Raw genomic sequence first — 16,498 nt, 5'->3', positions numbered from 1 at the left:
CCACAAGGGGACTGGTAAATCCTCTAAAGCATCACTTTAAAAGTTTTTCTTACATTGAAGTATCTGTGAACACCCTCTGCTGAAACATTCATTCACTATTTTCCACAGCACTCAGCCACAGGGACTCACAACACATTTCAATGCCTTCAACACAGCAGCATTCCACAGGGAACTATTCTCCAAAGTCAAGGCTCTTGCAAAGATGGCCTAAGCCAAGGCAAACTGGCCTTTTTATATTACTACCAACTGATCCTCCCATAAAAGGTGCACATTTAAAACCAGAGAAACAAGAGCAACTATCTTTTGCAGTTTGTCTGAAGAGGGCTATGAGTTCAAGTGAGTCTATTTAATTAAAATTGGGGAGAGATATTGAACAGACTGGATTTTTCCTTAATTTTTTTACTCTGTTTGCCAGTGAGTAAAGTCTTCTACAAAAGAATAAAGGTGGAAATGCAAGCGGGAGGAAACTCCGTGCATTTATGACTTTGACTCCTCTGGAGCCAAGATCTCACCCCGTCTTCACAGTTGTGACATTTTGTGCTCAGTGTGGCCTATTCCAGCAGAACATGCAGTCTGTGCTCGTGGCAATTATGCCTTGTTTGCATCACACCCTGACACGCGTGCCACGAGGGTTTCACACGCTGTAAAGCACCACAGTTTATTTTAAATATTCTCCAGTTCCCCAAGCGAGCCTCATGGCATGGCAGCAGAATCCAACACAACGGGATCTGGCAGGCTGCGTTCACAGGACTGCCTTGCAAAATAAATAAATAAATTAAAGGCAAAATAAACATTAGCATTTTGACCGTTTCTTGCAGTTTTTCTAAACATTCTAAAGTAAGACAGAAAATACTTTGCTGAGCCTGAAAGACAAAAGGATTTGCAGATGCAGTCAAATGAGGCAGTTCTTCCTTACCCAGCAAAGCATTCCCCAGTGATATTTCCACTGGGCTGGCAAAGGGCAGCTGCAGGGTAAAACATTCAGAGAAAACCTGGCCACTCAGAAGACTGAGATGTTCAAATCCTCACCTGAATGAATCCCCACCCCTACTGACAGCTTTACCCTCTCCCAAGTAACCTTCTGCATCTCCTAAGGCCCACCCACCTTCCTTCAGGCACAGAGGGTGGGGGTCAGGATCTCCCTCTGGAAGCCTTCAAAGGCACACAGCTCTCTCTTCTGAATATACTGATAATTAGAAACTCTCCTGGCTAAGACTGGCTTACCATGCACCAAAATATTCTGCAATAATTTCAGTACACAGTCCTCTTAATTTGGTTCCATCTTCCAAGCTTCAGAAGAGACACGTCCCTCCAATATGGAAGTTACAAATTGAATTGTTAAAACAAATATCAGCACAAATTCTGTGTTAATGAGAATCATGTCTCTTCCACGCTTTTAATACTAACCCCCGAGATTAATTATTATATTTAGTGTCTAGGACAGCAACACTTCCTACTCAGCACCTGTCATGGGTCCAGCAATTAATTGCATACCACTGACCTTCACAGAACACCATGGAAATTTTATTACTGTACAACTCAATTGCAGTCATACAGCACTGCCACAGAACTATGTCTTATTACCAAAAAAATCATGTGCTTACAAAAGGGATAGTTGAGCCAACTGAACTATTTATAATTTGCAGAATAAAAAACATCTCACAAGGTTTACAACATACACAAAAAAAATATCTGCAGCCTTAATACAAGACAAATGTTACCAAGATTCACGTTAGAGACAAAAGCAGAATGGAAAATATTCCCCGAAGCCATAATGGCAGGGTTATGTAGTTTGCTATTTAAAAGCTATTCACCAATGTCTTCTTCCTGTTAGCCAGAGCTCCATGGTAGAGAATAAATTGAAGAAAGCCAATTAATTGAATTGTGGTTCTACAACAGAGGGATTGGATGTGTAAGATGAAGCAGAGGAAGGACAGGACTACACTGGCACACCTGACTCAGTGCTAGGCCCAGGTTTGCCACCTTGGAGTTCCCTCTCTGCCAGCTTGCTGCTTTGAGGGGGCTACATCCTGCTTATGTCATGTTGCTGTGGCTCAACCCCAGCTGACAAACCCAAAACACAGCCCCACACCAGCATGATAAAGAGAATTAACTCCATCCCAGCCGAGAGCAGCACGTCTGCCTTACTCTCCTCTAAGAAAATGCTGCAGCTCAGCACATTTCTTCAAAGCTCAGGAGTCTCCTTGCTCCTTCCCAAACCAAAGGGTTCACAAAATAAATGACTGTTGCATGACTACTCTCATTTCAAACTGGCATGCTAATGTAAGACCTGATGGAAGTCAGGGCAAGAAGATTTTCTCCCTGGTTTCAAGGGCTGTGTCCAGGATGAAATAACTCGTCACACCCAGAATTCCAGCAATGCCTTCCAAGTTCCCAGGCTGGAGTGACCCAGCCACAAACCTCCACACTCACACACCTGCTCCCACTCAGGGAGGGAAAGGGATGGGGCAGGCAGGGTCTCAGGCTTTGTCAAAGGTGCACATGTGCCAGGGCTGCTGTTTTTATAGCTGGCACTGTCCCTGTGCGCTTCCAAGGCGTTATCCAGATTTCCTACTGGAGTGATTGATGGGCAGCAGTGCACAGTGAGGCAAAACACCCACCCCCTAAAGTCAAACCCCAGAGAGTACCAAGAGATAACCATGGAGCAGACTGGAGGCCACTGCCAAGACCTCATGCAGTATTTTAATGGAAGTGTGATATTTACTGAATTTGCACCTCCCAAACACCTTGTTTGATTTTCCACAAGCTATGAAAAATGCTTCCTGCCATGACAAATTCCTCACCTCTCAGGCAATGCATTTCATTTCACCAAAATGCAGTTACAGTTGGCTTTACCACATCAATCCAGTTTCACATCTTTTTTGGTTAAAGATTTGTAATCTCTGTGGCCAATGACAGTAAGATTACCTAGCAAACAAAGCTCACCAACAGTGCTTTGCTTTGAAGGATCACCTACACATGGAATGGATGATATCTGCAATTCAGAGCTCTGTGAAGGCTGAGATTTTGTTGTGAGGGTTTTTTTTTTTCCCTAAAAAGTTCATTAAAATTTTTCAGTTGATATGATAGATTCTTCCATCTCTTCAATACAGCAGAGGAAATGAAGTGAAACTAGCTTCATTGTAATGGAAAAGTGATCTCATAATTTAATTCACTTTGCTCCCTAATCACAAATGCTCAGAGAGCACAAGCTAAGGAAGGAAGGTGTAAAGTGATGCTGCAACCTAGCTGCCACAATTAAAATTCTCCTTTCCTGAAGGAGTCTGGGTTGTAAACCAGATTGAAGCACACATGGTACCGAGCTTACTGAAAAGTTGTGGGCAAAGCTGTGGTTCAGAGGCAACAACCCTGCTCTGTTTGAAACTAAATCCAAAATTCCCATTGATTTTGCTGACACCTTGGCTTAGATATCCTTGAGGCCTGATCACAGAGACTATTAATGCACAGGGAGGTGCCTGCAATGACTTGTTATACAGCCTGATGTAAAAAAGAAGTTACAAAATGAATGCAAAGACAACAGACAAGCCTCCCCTCTCCCAGCCAGGAGAGCTTTTGTTGCCACCTCTTCAGCACTTTCCCTTCTGCCAGAAGTGCCCTCTGCCTGCCTGGCCCCTCCAGCTGTCCAAAGTGTCTCCTGCAGACAGCACTGCTGAGCAGGCAGAGCATGGATTAAACAGCATTACGTGCTCTTTCTGTCATTTGGTTTCCACTCATTTAGAAAATCATTCTTCTCCTTGTGGATATTTTTCAATAAGGCAAGGGAGATGTTACAGAAAAAAAAAAATAAAAATCCCCAAGATCAGAATATATCAGAAACTTGAGAATACTTAACATGTCATTGTGACCATGAATATGTACAGAAACACACACACAATTAAAGTCAAGTACTTCAGGGGAGGTTTAAAAAAAATAAAGTATGTTCAACAGGAAGAGTCTGTTTAGTGTAGGATTTAAGCAAGGCTCTTCCATTTGCATAGATCACTTACAGCAGCAGCAATTCATTAAATTCTCCCATAAAATCATGCTATATTTTGTCTAAAGCAACAGATTCCTTGCAGATCACAGTGCCTTTCTCATGCTGCTAATAAGATAATCTGTTACATGAGGCTTACAAATCCATTTAAATTGATTTTAATTAATGAATCAATCACTAGCCACTGATGACTTGGTCTACAGACAGCAAGCAATTCAAAGCCCCAGGCTTCTAATCCAAAACTAAAATCCACATTAGAGCAACAGGACATCTCTCTGATCGATGGCAGCACAAAGATGTTCAGTTCATACACATTTAAAGTGTATGAACCTGATCAAAATGTATCTCCAGATCTTATCCATTACAATTCCCAAATTCAGGACTGTTCAACTAGAAAAGCAATATTAAATCATTTACATTTCTTTGCAAAGGGAAAAAATTAAATCAAGCACAACTATAACCTGATTCTAAACTTTAGATGCTTATTCCACTTGAAGGTTCTTCCCTTTGTTCTCCTTCCCTGTGTTAAACACCCTGTTGTTTAACATTAATTAATAGAAAATTGCACTTCTTATGATCACAAACACGAACAATTCTTTTTACATTTGCTTTGATGCTGTGAAAAGCCACTGCTGTTCTCCACTGCTCAAGTGCTTACAGTTTCCCTCAAACAGAAAACAGGAAAGAAGTGAGATTTCTGTCCCAAAATCAGCAAGCAGGAGCAGCGGGAAGAACATCCTTGTTATTGTAGTAAGTTAATTATTATAATTATTGTTATTACAAGAAGTTAATTACAGTGCAGCAAGCTAAACCCACAATGGGCTGTGTGATGCCCAGCACTGCAATCCCTGGAGCACCAGCATCTGCCTCCATGGCTCAGGGGACACACCTGAGGGAGGCTTCTCCTCCCGTGAGCACCAACAGCTGGGGCTCCAGCACAGCCCTTTGGGGCCCCAGCACCCCTTGAACCAGCCCAGAGCAAGGAAGGAATGGTGCCTGCCTTCTCAGGAGCCTCCTGCAGGGGTGCAAGCATCTTCCAGAGGACGTGGCAGAGAAGGAAGGTGAGGCAGGGCAGCATGCCCCAAAGGTCTCATGTTGCTGCAGCTCCACGGTGCCAAGGCTGCTGAGCACTGCTCAGCCTCATGCCCACTGCTCTGCAGGTCTGGGCTGGGACTGCCCTCCCTGCTCAGCCTCACAGCAAACCCTGCCCTCAGAAGCAGAGCAGGAGGCACCTGGAGATCACGCTGAACTCCCTGTGGCAGAGAAGCTGCAGTCGTGGAGCAGTTACGCTGGTTTTGATTTCTTCAAATGCTCTCTGCAGCACTAGCATCCCTTTAAATATTCTGAGACAAATCCTGACCCCTCAAATTCAACCAAGCAGCTTGCTTGGATGCTCACTGTCATGCCAAAAATCCCAGTTCTGCCTGTTTGAAAGAAGAGCTCTGCATTTGTTTTCAACCAATTCTGCATATACAGTTTAACTAACCCTGTCAAAAGTAGACTTTCTTTTTTTAATGTAGTACCTACTAATCTGTTGCTCTCAATTACTCTTATTCTTCCTGGTTTGTAAAAAAACCAAATGATATTTTGGAGGGAAGAATAAAAAGAATAATTAAAGAAGGTGGGTTTGGCCTTTATGCGCTGCTAATTAATTCGAGTTAAATTAACCAAATAATAAGTACAAGATACCAAACTATCATTCATAGTATTTAAGAAAAGCATAAAGGGTTGAACACTTTCCAGGTGCAAACACATTAAGACAAACGTTGTACCAAGCCTGAATGTGGCCCCATTAGCTCCAAAAGGTAAATAGTTCATCCCCTTGCACAGATGTCAGAGCATACAGGCACTCCAAGCTTAAAGGACAGATTCTGCAGCCAACAATGCTCCACTGACACAGAGACAATCAATGTGTCCTTGATTATGAGGAGGCAAACAGTTTTCACTAAAAAAAAAAAAAAAGAGAGACTGAGAACAAATCATGTGTTTTATTTTATAGGTTCCAAGTTGGGGTTGGGTTTTTTTCAAGCCCTTTTGGAGTGCTGAAACAGAATAAAAATAGCTTGTTGCACAAGCATAAAACAAAGTAACTGCTAAATAAACTTTTTAAATTTACTCCTATGTGCTCAGTTCTCACTCCCATTAGTCTTCAGAAGTTGGATGATTTCACAAAAATATCTTCCCGTTTTCTGGAAAACTGATTAGATGGGTTTTGTCCAAGAATTGTCCCATAATGTGTTCCCTTTATTTCACATGCTGAATATGACTGCTGGAAAATGTACTGCAGCACAGAAGGCAGTATATGCCAGTGCATCCTGACATTCAAATCAAGACCACAAATTATAAACAGTTTCAGCAAATTGACTCGAGTGCCTTTGTTCCTCAGACATACATCTTCCTATTGCTTACAAAAGCAGCATATACTAACCACGAAGGCTGCTATAGCCAGTACTGGGAAAGGAAGTTATTGAAGCCTGGATTTCCTGCTTTCAGCCCAAGCCAAGAACTGTGAGGCTTGTAGTGGTTTCAGGAACTGACTCATCTAATGATTCATGGATAAGATACTGGTTTTAATATATTTCTGATCATAAGACTCAAACTTCAAAAACAGTGATGCTTAGTTTTTATTTTAAAGTAAAAAAAGGTACATCAATCAAGCAAACAAATACTGTCATGGGATAAATGAGCTAATAATTATTAATGTGTTTTACAGTGAACTCTGCTTTTTAAAAATGGTGTGTTAAACATCCTGGAAATCCATTTCAAGAGAATGTTGACAATTGAATTTAAAATCCACTGTCAAAAACTTGAGTGCTTTCATTGCACTCCTGACAGAGCTGAAATGCAAGTGGAGAGCAGCTGGGATATCAATGCATTTTGAGAGATACCCTTAGGTACAGGTATGACTGCTACACCCTCATCAATGATTAGAGCTAGTCTAATCAATGATTAGACCTAGAGCTGCCATTGTTAATGCACCTGGTGTCTTCAGCTGTGGACACAAAGTACCATCAGAGACTGGCAACAAACAGGCAGGGAAGTTTTGTTCCAGGAGTGACTGAAACTGCTGAGGTCAATCCTAAAGCAATGACTAACGCTGGGTTTTAAGTGCTCTCACACACCCCCCTGCATTTTGTGCTAATTCACAATTCAAGCCCAGCCGTTTTTATGCACTGAGCTCTTCCAGAGGAAAGCACGCCTTCCAGAGCATCAAAACCCTTTTTGCCCACAACACAAATCTCATCAGTATGCTGTAACTTGAACTGCCAGGCTCTTGCACCTAAAAAATAGCTGGTGATGGAAGCTGAATTCTACCGGGCTCATGTATGGAAAAGTACTGGTTTACTTTTTAATTTTTGAACTGCAAGCTGCAGCCACTCGCAGCGTGCTGGGGACGGAGGGGGATGTTGGCATTTCTGTATTTCACCCCTGTGCACAACCAGCAAAGGGGGAAAAAAAAACCAAAAAAAAAAAAAAAACCCCAAAACAAAATGCATCTTGCTCAGAGGAAAATAAAAAAGGAAAGCAAAGAAAAAAGCAGCAGTTAAAACACTTGACAAGAAAAGGCCAAAGTGCGCTCGGTGGCTGGCAGTCATTTTATGGCTATAGTCCTACAGCAGATTTACTCAGATGACGTCAGTGGCTCCAATCCAGCTTTTCTTTGGTAGCATTTACCACTTGCCTCTTGAAGCCTCCACTATGCTACAGAGCAGTAGACCATAATCAAAATTCCCTTTGTGAAATAGAGTTTACCTCAGGGCACAGAGGCATTGCAAGCTGAATTGCAGGCTCTTCACCCTGTACTGGATGCCCAGAAATAAATAACCTACAATACTGTACTCTCCTTAATACAGAAGAACCATTAAAAGCAGCCTGCTACCTAAAAAAAAAGGGTTCTTTAATTTGTTTCCAAAATCTCAGAAGCCAGAATATTAGTTAATTTTCCAAGCAACCAAGAACTATAGTAATTCTACTACCCTTCGGACTTCTTCATATTGTTTTTAGAGATTTTGGATGATAAAGTTATTTATGGGTCACTGTTTCACCAGCAAAAAATTATTACTAATGCTAGAGGCTAAAGTGAATCTGTATAGGAAGCTGCATATTTCCAACTGTCTTCCAAATGTGCCCCTTCAACTGCTTATCTCCAGCTGCTCAGTAAGCACACAGTAAATATGCCAAGAAGCAGAGCAAGAAATTACTGTGCATAAGTAACAGTCAATTTAATGAGCAAAATGCACATTATTTGGAGCTGTGCATTTCCTATCACAAAGCAGTGGCTGAAACCAACGGGACACCAGTAAAGCCAAGCTGAGGAGATACCAAATAAACTAAAACTTCACAGGCTCCAGAGTTTAATCAAAATAACCCCCACAAAGATGGGTCCTATGGTACTAAATAAACATAGATTTGTTATGTTTTAAGGGAGCCAGCAATCCAAAGACAGCCATACCCATTATGGGTGGTAACTGGATACATCAGTGAACTGACCATTGCCTCTCACAGTTAGGCACTTAGAAATAACTCCCAGGGAAGATGCACACATGCCTCAGAGAGCTGAAAGGCTCAACAGCCCTCCCTTCCCAGGCTCTTTGCTTACCTAGCCCTAATCACACCAGGATGAGAGATCACAGCTCTAACCTGCAATGGGCCAGAAGCCAAAAAACACGGCTGTCACCAAACTGCACGAGCCACACCATGGACCTCAGCTCTAAATCTGAATTCAAAACAGATTTAAAATTTGGGGGGCAAGCCCGCAACCAGCTCGAAGTGGACAGACACACACATTTCATGTCCCTGCAGAGAAACCAGAAGCCCTCCAGCAGCCTCAGATGGCAAGCCAAGGGCAGGGAGCCTTTCTTCAGGTGCCAACATCAGCTGAGGCAGAGCAGCAAGGTGGGAGCATCACCTCTCATTTCACTGCCCACCCAGTTGGTCCCTGGGTGCTTTGTCAGCTCCTGCCTTTTTCCAGGCACTGAAGTCTGGGTGGACTTCAGTGAAATGGTAGAGTGGCCCACTCTACCATTTTTTTGCTTCAAATGGAGAAAAATTTATTTCTCTTTGCTAAAAAAAAGTGGTGTCAGCAAACAGGTTCAGAAGATGATTGTAAATTTCTTTGAGAGAGAATCTAAGTCCTTTTCTTGGTCCTTAAGGACCTGGACATGAAAGGCATGGCAAGCACAAGTGGCCCTTTCTTTTCAATATCCAGGGGCAAGGAAGGGCTGGGAGCAGCAGGAAAGGGACCCCACAGGGACACCACGTCCCTGAGCCCAGCAGAGGGCACAGGGAAGGAGCGCCTGGCAAGATGGACTGCAAAAGGAATGAAACAAAAAAAATCACAGGGATCCAAGGGCAGGAGAGCTTAACCAAGAGCAAGAATGATTCCCAAGGAAAGAGGAGGGTCCAGGCAGCCAGGGACAGCTGGGGTGCCCTGCAAGGAACAGGCAGGCCCAGCCTGTGGGGCAGGAGACAGGAATGTGCTGCAAGGTCAGAGAGCAGCACAGGCACATCCAGCCCTAAGGACACCACAGAGAACTGAATGGAAGACTCTATTTATGGCTGGAAACTCCTCCTGCTACAAAATAATTACTCCCAAAGAAAGGCAGGGCTAGGGGGGGAAGATGAAGGAACTTCCAGTGGCTCTTCCAGTCTTCTTGTCTTTCAGTTGATCGTGGAAAAAGCAGGGGGAAAAAAAATCTTCAAAGATCAGTTGACAGCAGATATAGGGACATGACTGGTCTTAAAGGTTAATTTTTTTTGAAAGAATTAGGGTAAAACCAGGGATGTGGAAACTGTTTACAGAGTTTTGCTTTTTTATTTTAAGCTGTAAACCACCTTTAGGACAAGAAAAAAAGTATGCACTGATATTGGTGCTAGATTAGGTGTGAATAAAATTTCCTTTTTCCCATTAACTACTGTCCCAGATCATCATATTTTTTTCAATTGATATACACATAACAGAAGCTTTAATCCCCTAAACCTCTACGAATTTACCTTTTCTTCCAAAGTCTATTCTGACATTTTCTCCCCTCAAAACCAAAATGTCATTCCTGAATTATAATCTCCCAACAGAAAGACAACCATGTAAAAAAAAAAAAATAAAAGCAAACAAACCATGCCAACTAATTCCAAAAATAAGCATTGCTGTTCACAGCACCATGAGGTGAATGAATGGTGAGAGATTCCACCAAGGGAATAATTGTGATGTCTATAATGTTAAGGAATAATTTGGCACCAAAAGTACCCAAGGCCATACTGGTTGGCGATTCAAACACGAAGCATATCAAACCACCACTGATAAGCTAAATTAACAGATAGCTTATCTGAAGCATATACTGGCCATATGGTGCCACAACTTCTGTTGCCTGTTGCTGGCATAACAATAGGCTACTGCAGTCTTAGACTGGAAGCACTATTTGACAAACTGTCAACAGCATTTTTATTTTTTTTTGTTGCAGAGCTCTAGGGCAATGGCACACTCGCCTATTTGCATTTTTTTTTAAACAGGTGAACAAAGAGTAAACCAGATGTCGACTTTAGAAATCGAGCTGTCTGGATCAGGAGATTTAACAGAGGCAGGCATACTGCTACAGCTCAAATCTAGACAATGAGCTTTTCTAAAAACACTCTGGCCTAGGGGAGTGGCTATTTAAAACACTTGGCTTCTTTTATTTCAGCACTATGGAAGTGAATTCTACTCTTAAGTGCCAGCTCAAATGAAGTCATTTTGTTTCACTGGGGCTTTCTTTGCATTTCAGAAATGTAGCATGTACTGTAGTAACGGAAAAGACCAAAAAATGGTGGGGAGTGTGCGATGAGGAAACCAGCAATTTGATCGCGTTCAAAAAAAAAAAACAAAAACTTTGAAAGGACAATTAAAGCGCAAGTTACATGAAATTTACTTTTCCTTCTCAAAAAAAAAACCAAACAAACAAACCAACACAACCAAAACAAAACTAACAACAAAAAATAAAACCCAAACCACTTCTGAGTGCTTTAGAAAAACCTGATATTTACAACCCCCTCAAGTTCCACAAAGACAAGCAAAACTGACCAGTAACAACCATTTGCAAGGGGACTTGAATATGTTACAGAAACACATTAATACCAAATGTATCATGAAAGTTTTCTTCCTGCTTTATCTAAAAAAAATAAATCTTACTATTTGAGGAGAAATAATCTTTTCACAACAACACAGCGATCTACTCAATCACTACAAAAATTGACGAAATGAAAACTACTGTCAATCAATATATAGTAGGTCTGTCTATGATATTCAATTATGAAAATGTGCTTTTAGCTGTGTTCTGTAGGAGTGTGAAAGACATTATGAGAAAAATAGATAACTTTCTGTTCTAATAATCTGTTCTGCTTTGATAGGCAGTTATGGGAACATATTTATTTTCTGACTTATACCCAGCTAAGTATGTAGCATTTTTAGATTATCTTTTCAAATTGTTCTTGAACATTCTCAGTTAAAAAAAAAAAAAAACAACTCCTTTCATGTTAAGTTGAGATTGCACTTGAACTCTTTCCAAAAGCCAGAGCTGTACTGAATTATGATAATTAGAAAGCTGTGCGCATAAAAGGCAGCACAGTTGATGCATTTAAAAAAGTTCATGCCAGAGAATATAAGTTCAATATGTTCTCACATAATTAACATTTCCCATCATTAGCAGCAGTTTTCAGTTCATGTATCTGTAAAAACAACAGCACTCGTCATTGTTTTAGATTCCCAGTCAATAGCATTTTAATAGTTTTACACATAATCCCAAACTTTCGTCCCTTCCCCCTCCCCACACATGGAGATTTCACATTCTACCTCCTGACCTGCTAGCAAATACACTTGGATTCTGTGCTCGTGTGCTCCTGCAGCCACCCAGACGGGCTCTGACCCCCGGGTTTAGGGAAAGCCTAAGGAGAGCTGGAAACCCAAGCAGGCGGCTGCCAAGGTCCGGCAGGACGCAGGGGCAATAATCACGCTGCTCCAGTAAACAATGAGCAGAAGACAAAGAACAAAAAGTTGTAGGTGATACCTCGGACTGGACAGGAGCCAAACTAAAACAAGCTGCCTCTGACAAGCCAGGCACAGGCTGGAGGGACCAGGAAATGGGGTCAGAGCCCTGCGCCAACCGGGCAAGCAACAGCAAACCCTTCCCATACTCGCGGATTTCCATCGCGTCCCGGACCCGTGCACCAAAATGCACCCCAGCAACGAGGGCATGTGGCTGTGGTGGGTTAGTCTTTGACAACTTCCTGGGTAGAATAACTCCAGTTAGTTGTTAGGAGCCAGGTTTTGACTTTCAATTCCTGTATTTTGAAATTAATGTAATTCTGGTTGAATATTAATAACCTGATCCAGTATAAAAGTTGCTGAATCTGCATCAGCACAGACAGAAATTTTGGCTTTTCAAATGGCAAGATGAAGCTCACAGTGACTGCAGTGGGATCACAAAAACGAGAGGTTTGTTGTATTAAATCAGAAAACACTTAGCTGAATTTTATGTGACAGATCTGAGGAGCAAATTTGAAGTTGCTGCCTCAAAGGGCTTAAGTCTGCAACTTTTCACTCTCTTCTGTTTTGGAAATGAGCAATCATTAAAACCAAACACAAAATTATTCCAAGAAATATTATTCCATCCTTGTTCCACGCGCAAAAGTCAAAAGGAGTTTTGTCCAAGAACAGAGACCAAGATATGGTCATAAAGTGGGAATTTAATGCAGAGGTTTTTTTCCTACAACTGTGTCTTCAGCACAGCTTAGAGTCAGTTGGCTTTACAATTAATAATGCCATTCATCTGCTCATACATCACAGGATGCAATCTAAATTGTACAGCTCTTGCACAAACTGCCACAAAACCTGTAACAGCCCTTGCTTGCAGGGAGATGATTTACCTCCTGAAAGTTCTAAAATTTTCTTGAGATTCAAATAATTCTTTAACAGAAAAGGACTGCAGTTTAGGAATATAAAACATTCCTGCTCGCGGCAAACATTAATGGCAGAGCGCAACACGGCGGCACAACAGAAATTAAATCTCAGGTCCCAGAAAAAAGGATTATTTCTCTCATGAAAAGGTAGGGCCCTCTGATGAGCTGGGGACTTCAAAATCATTTTTAAAGGGCCAATTTGCACCCTCATTACAGCCAATGTAATCCAGCAACAGGCTGTATGAAGTTGATGGAATTAACCTGAATTTAGACCAGATTTCTAAGAAGTCAGCCCTCGCCTCATATTTGCACATGCTATGAATAAGAGCCCGAATGGAATGAATGATCAGCTGTTAATAGAAATTTGCCTTCCAGTCTTAGGCAGATTACAAGTTAAGCAGAACATAAGCCCCGAGCAGAAATTTGAAAAAGTATGTGTGTCAAATCAATATTCTTTTAAATCAAAGATGTCCTTCTTTAGACATCAAACATCACACCAACCATGGACATAAAGCATATGCTGTAAATATCTTAGTATTTGATCCAGCAAATGTTTATTCCTATGAGTCATCCTGGTCACTTTAACCTGAGCAAGGACTGGATCCAGCCAATACTTTCTTTTTAAATAAATGGAATCACTACAGAAAGACAGTTTTTGAATCATCTCCAGAGGGCTATAGGGTTAATATTAATGACATGAAGAAATACCAGCTAGAATGAGTGATGAGCATATATATATTTATATGGTGTGTACCCAGTAAGAAACCAGGTGCTCATAACAGGTTTGAATGGAACCTTCTCCCAAACACACACACCCAGAACTGTACAGTAAATCTTCATGTTTTGGGAACAATCTTAGGCACCTCCTAATAAAATGAGATTACTTCTGGTGAAATTCTTCCAGCAATGTAACCATCCTACTTTACAGACTGAAAACTGACAGCTGTATCATAATACACAACTGCATGTTTTTACCTTTCACTTTTTTTTAAAGAAAGTTGCCAGTATTTCTCTATAACTCTGAAGTTTTTACTCCTGTATTGCCTGTACTGTACCTTGAAAGTTTGCTTACAACATTATCACAAAGGCAGCTTAAACAGAAAGAAGGAAGAAATGGATTTTTTCCCTCAGCATGTGACTCAACTGAACTTAACTTTTTCAGGCATGGAGGACAAACAAAGCCCAGAAACCACTTTAACAATATCCAAAACCACTACAGCATCCAGCAGCAGCAACAACAACAAAAACCCAGTGGTTCCAAGTGACACCAAACACACTACACACATGCTATCATTGCCCAGCTGGACACTCACGGCCGGGGCTACTTCGTAATGAAGTTTCTGCTGTTCTTTTCTGGCTGTTTAATTAAAACTCCTTTAAGTGCATTATCTTTACTGAGTCTCCTGTCAAATCAACATTTTTCCTTGGCTTCAGTGCTCCTGTACACCCCGCTCAGCACAGAGTAAGAAACTGTGGAGAATATAAAACCACCATTTGAACCTCAAGAGCTGTTGTTCCACTCTCCTGGCTGAAAAGGCCAATAATATTTACTTCACCAAAGTGGTGTAAGCTGGATGGATGCTCAAAATACATTGAATGTGTTTAGCAATAAAGTACTTCCCAAAGGTATTTCTAGATTGCTAAGAAGAAAAATGGAAAGAAATCCTTCGCATCCAAAATTTCTGCTTGGTCAGCTGATAAAACCCTGGAGCAAACAAAATGCAGAATTATCCCTACTGGTATAGGAAACTCTTTATGATCTAATTAAACACCAGTGCAGTGTGAAAAGACATGTTTTCCCACAAAGGTGAAAAAAGAAATGCACCTTTAAAATGTTTACCCTTTGTGAAAATAATTTCAAAATGCGGATTTTAAAAACTTGCAACTTCAGAACGTGACCCAAATATAAAATTTTCAGTTTTGTGTTTCAAGAACATCTGCTGTATTAATTCCTGTATTTCTATTCCCAAATAAAGTGCGTGTGTATACGTGTGTATATAAAAATACATATGTTCCCATACAAACAAACATGCAAGCTTTCCTCCCACCCCCAGAAGTAATTTAATATCCAGATCTGTGTCATTTTTAACAGCACCATCTTACCATCAGTACAATCTAATATTCTGTAATGGTATTCCCCAACTATTTATAGAGGTAGAATACATCATACATTACAGACACACATTCCCAATCTAGGGTTGTAAGAAGAGCCCTACATAATTTTAAATTAAGTCCTAATGTAATTATAATCATTTTTGTTTTCATATTCAATTGCAGGTAGCACGTAGTTATTTACATGAATTTTCCTGTTAGAGGCATTCCCACAGAGATTTCCATATTAGATGTGCTGCAGAATAACTGAGCATGCAGCCAGGCATGCTATCCACACACAGCTCCCAACTCAGCCCTTACCCAGCTCTGTAAAACCGCTAACCTGCAAGATTGCATTTCCAAACTTTATCAGCACGAAGAGAGAGCAAATATGCTCCTGCTAATACAGGAATACAGCTGCATATGTACTTTTTCTCCCTGAGGCTCTGCCATTTCGGCTTATATTTCTTACACACGCTATTTTAAGTCAGAAAACACCCGTACAATCTGATGTTTCTTGCCCTTTCTTGCCTAGAAAGGAGCAGTTAAAAAAAATCCTGGGAGCCATTTACATTCAGAGAGCGCAGGGCAGAACTGCTCCCTAACTTTCCAGCACTTCTGGAGGTCACTTTTCATTTCTTCGTATCAAAGGCAGGCACTTGTTTCTAATAAGTTAACAACTCTCCTGAGAAACGTGGGTGGCTGGTATTTCATTGTTTCATAAATATTTTTACACTGGTAACACCGTTCAACTTAAAACAGATTTCAATAGGAGAAAAATCACGACTAGGACCGTGCTCGACAGAGGCAGGAGCGCAAACTTTTTTCCTTGGTGAAAACAGAGATATTTCCCCCCTCCTCTCGCTTTGTTTCGCCTCGCCGGTTTTGTTTGGTTGTGTGGAGGGGGCCGCTTTGTTTTAATTTGGGTACAAAAGGCGCACTGTATAAGTTTTCCCTCCCCCTTGGAAGTGTACTTCCTTTGAAAGCGCTCCTCTGCGAACAAAGGCTGCCACCGGCCCTCCGCACCAGCGCCGGGGACAGCTGGGCGATGGAGCTCTTCAAAACCTCGCCGAGAAATTAAAAAAAAAAAAACAAAAAAAAAACCCCAAAAACAAAAGAAAAAAAAAACACCAAAAAACCTTGCGGTTCCTACCGAAAGGAAGTTTTCCAGGGACAATCTCCTCGGTGTTGCTGTAACTGCGACTTTGTCTTTTTTGGATACAATGTTTCTGCTGACTCCCGAAAATTTTCCACTTGAATGTGCAATTAACCAGCAGCGGCGGCGGCAGCAGCAGCAGCAGCTCTGGAGAAGGAGAAGCAGCAGCGAAAAAGGACATTCCTTCTTTCATCTTTTAGAGGCAAACAAGCGAGGGGAGGGAGGCAGAGCTGGGAGCTCCGCGCCAGGCCGGGCCGCCGGGGATGGCTGCTGAGCGCTGCGAGCCTCCGCGCCCGGCCCGGGGCTGCTCCCGGCTTGCGTGCTTCCCC

At 41.6% G+C, this 16,498-nt stretch overlaps 1 protein-coding gene across 1 annotated transcript in view; it reads right to left on the bottom strand.

Moving 5' to 3' along the window:
• The window catches only part of TEAD1 (TEA domain transcription factor 1), a 155,560-nt gene extending 139,073 nt beyond the window's left edge, over window positions 1-16,487 (bottom strand). The window contains exon 1 of the mRNA XM_014309112.2: window positions 16,167-16,487. The gene's annotated coding sequence lies outside the window, so the exon portion shown is untranslated. The remainder of the gene's footprint in view (window positions 1-16,166) is intronic.
• Window positions 16,488-16,498: the final 11 nt, after the last annotated feature.

The sequence above is a fragment of the Geospiza fortis genome, unplaced genomic scaffold (assembly GCF_000277835.1).
Source record: "Geospiza fortis unplaced genomic scaffold, GeoFor_1.0 scaffold590, whole genome shotgun sequence".
Lineage (NCBI taxonomy): Eukaryota > Metazoa > Chordata > Aves > Passeriformes > Thraupidae > Geospiza > Geospiza fortis.
Note: the sequence above shows the minus strand (reverse complement) of the source record. Positions and strands in the feature narration are given on the sequence as shown.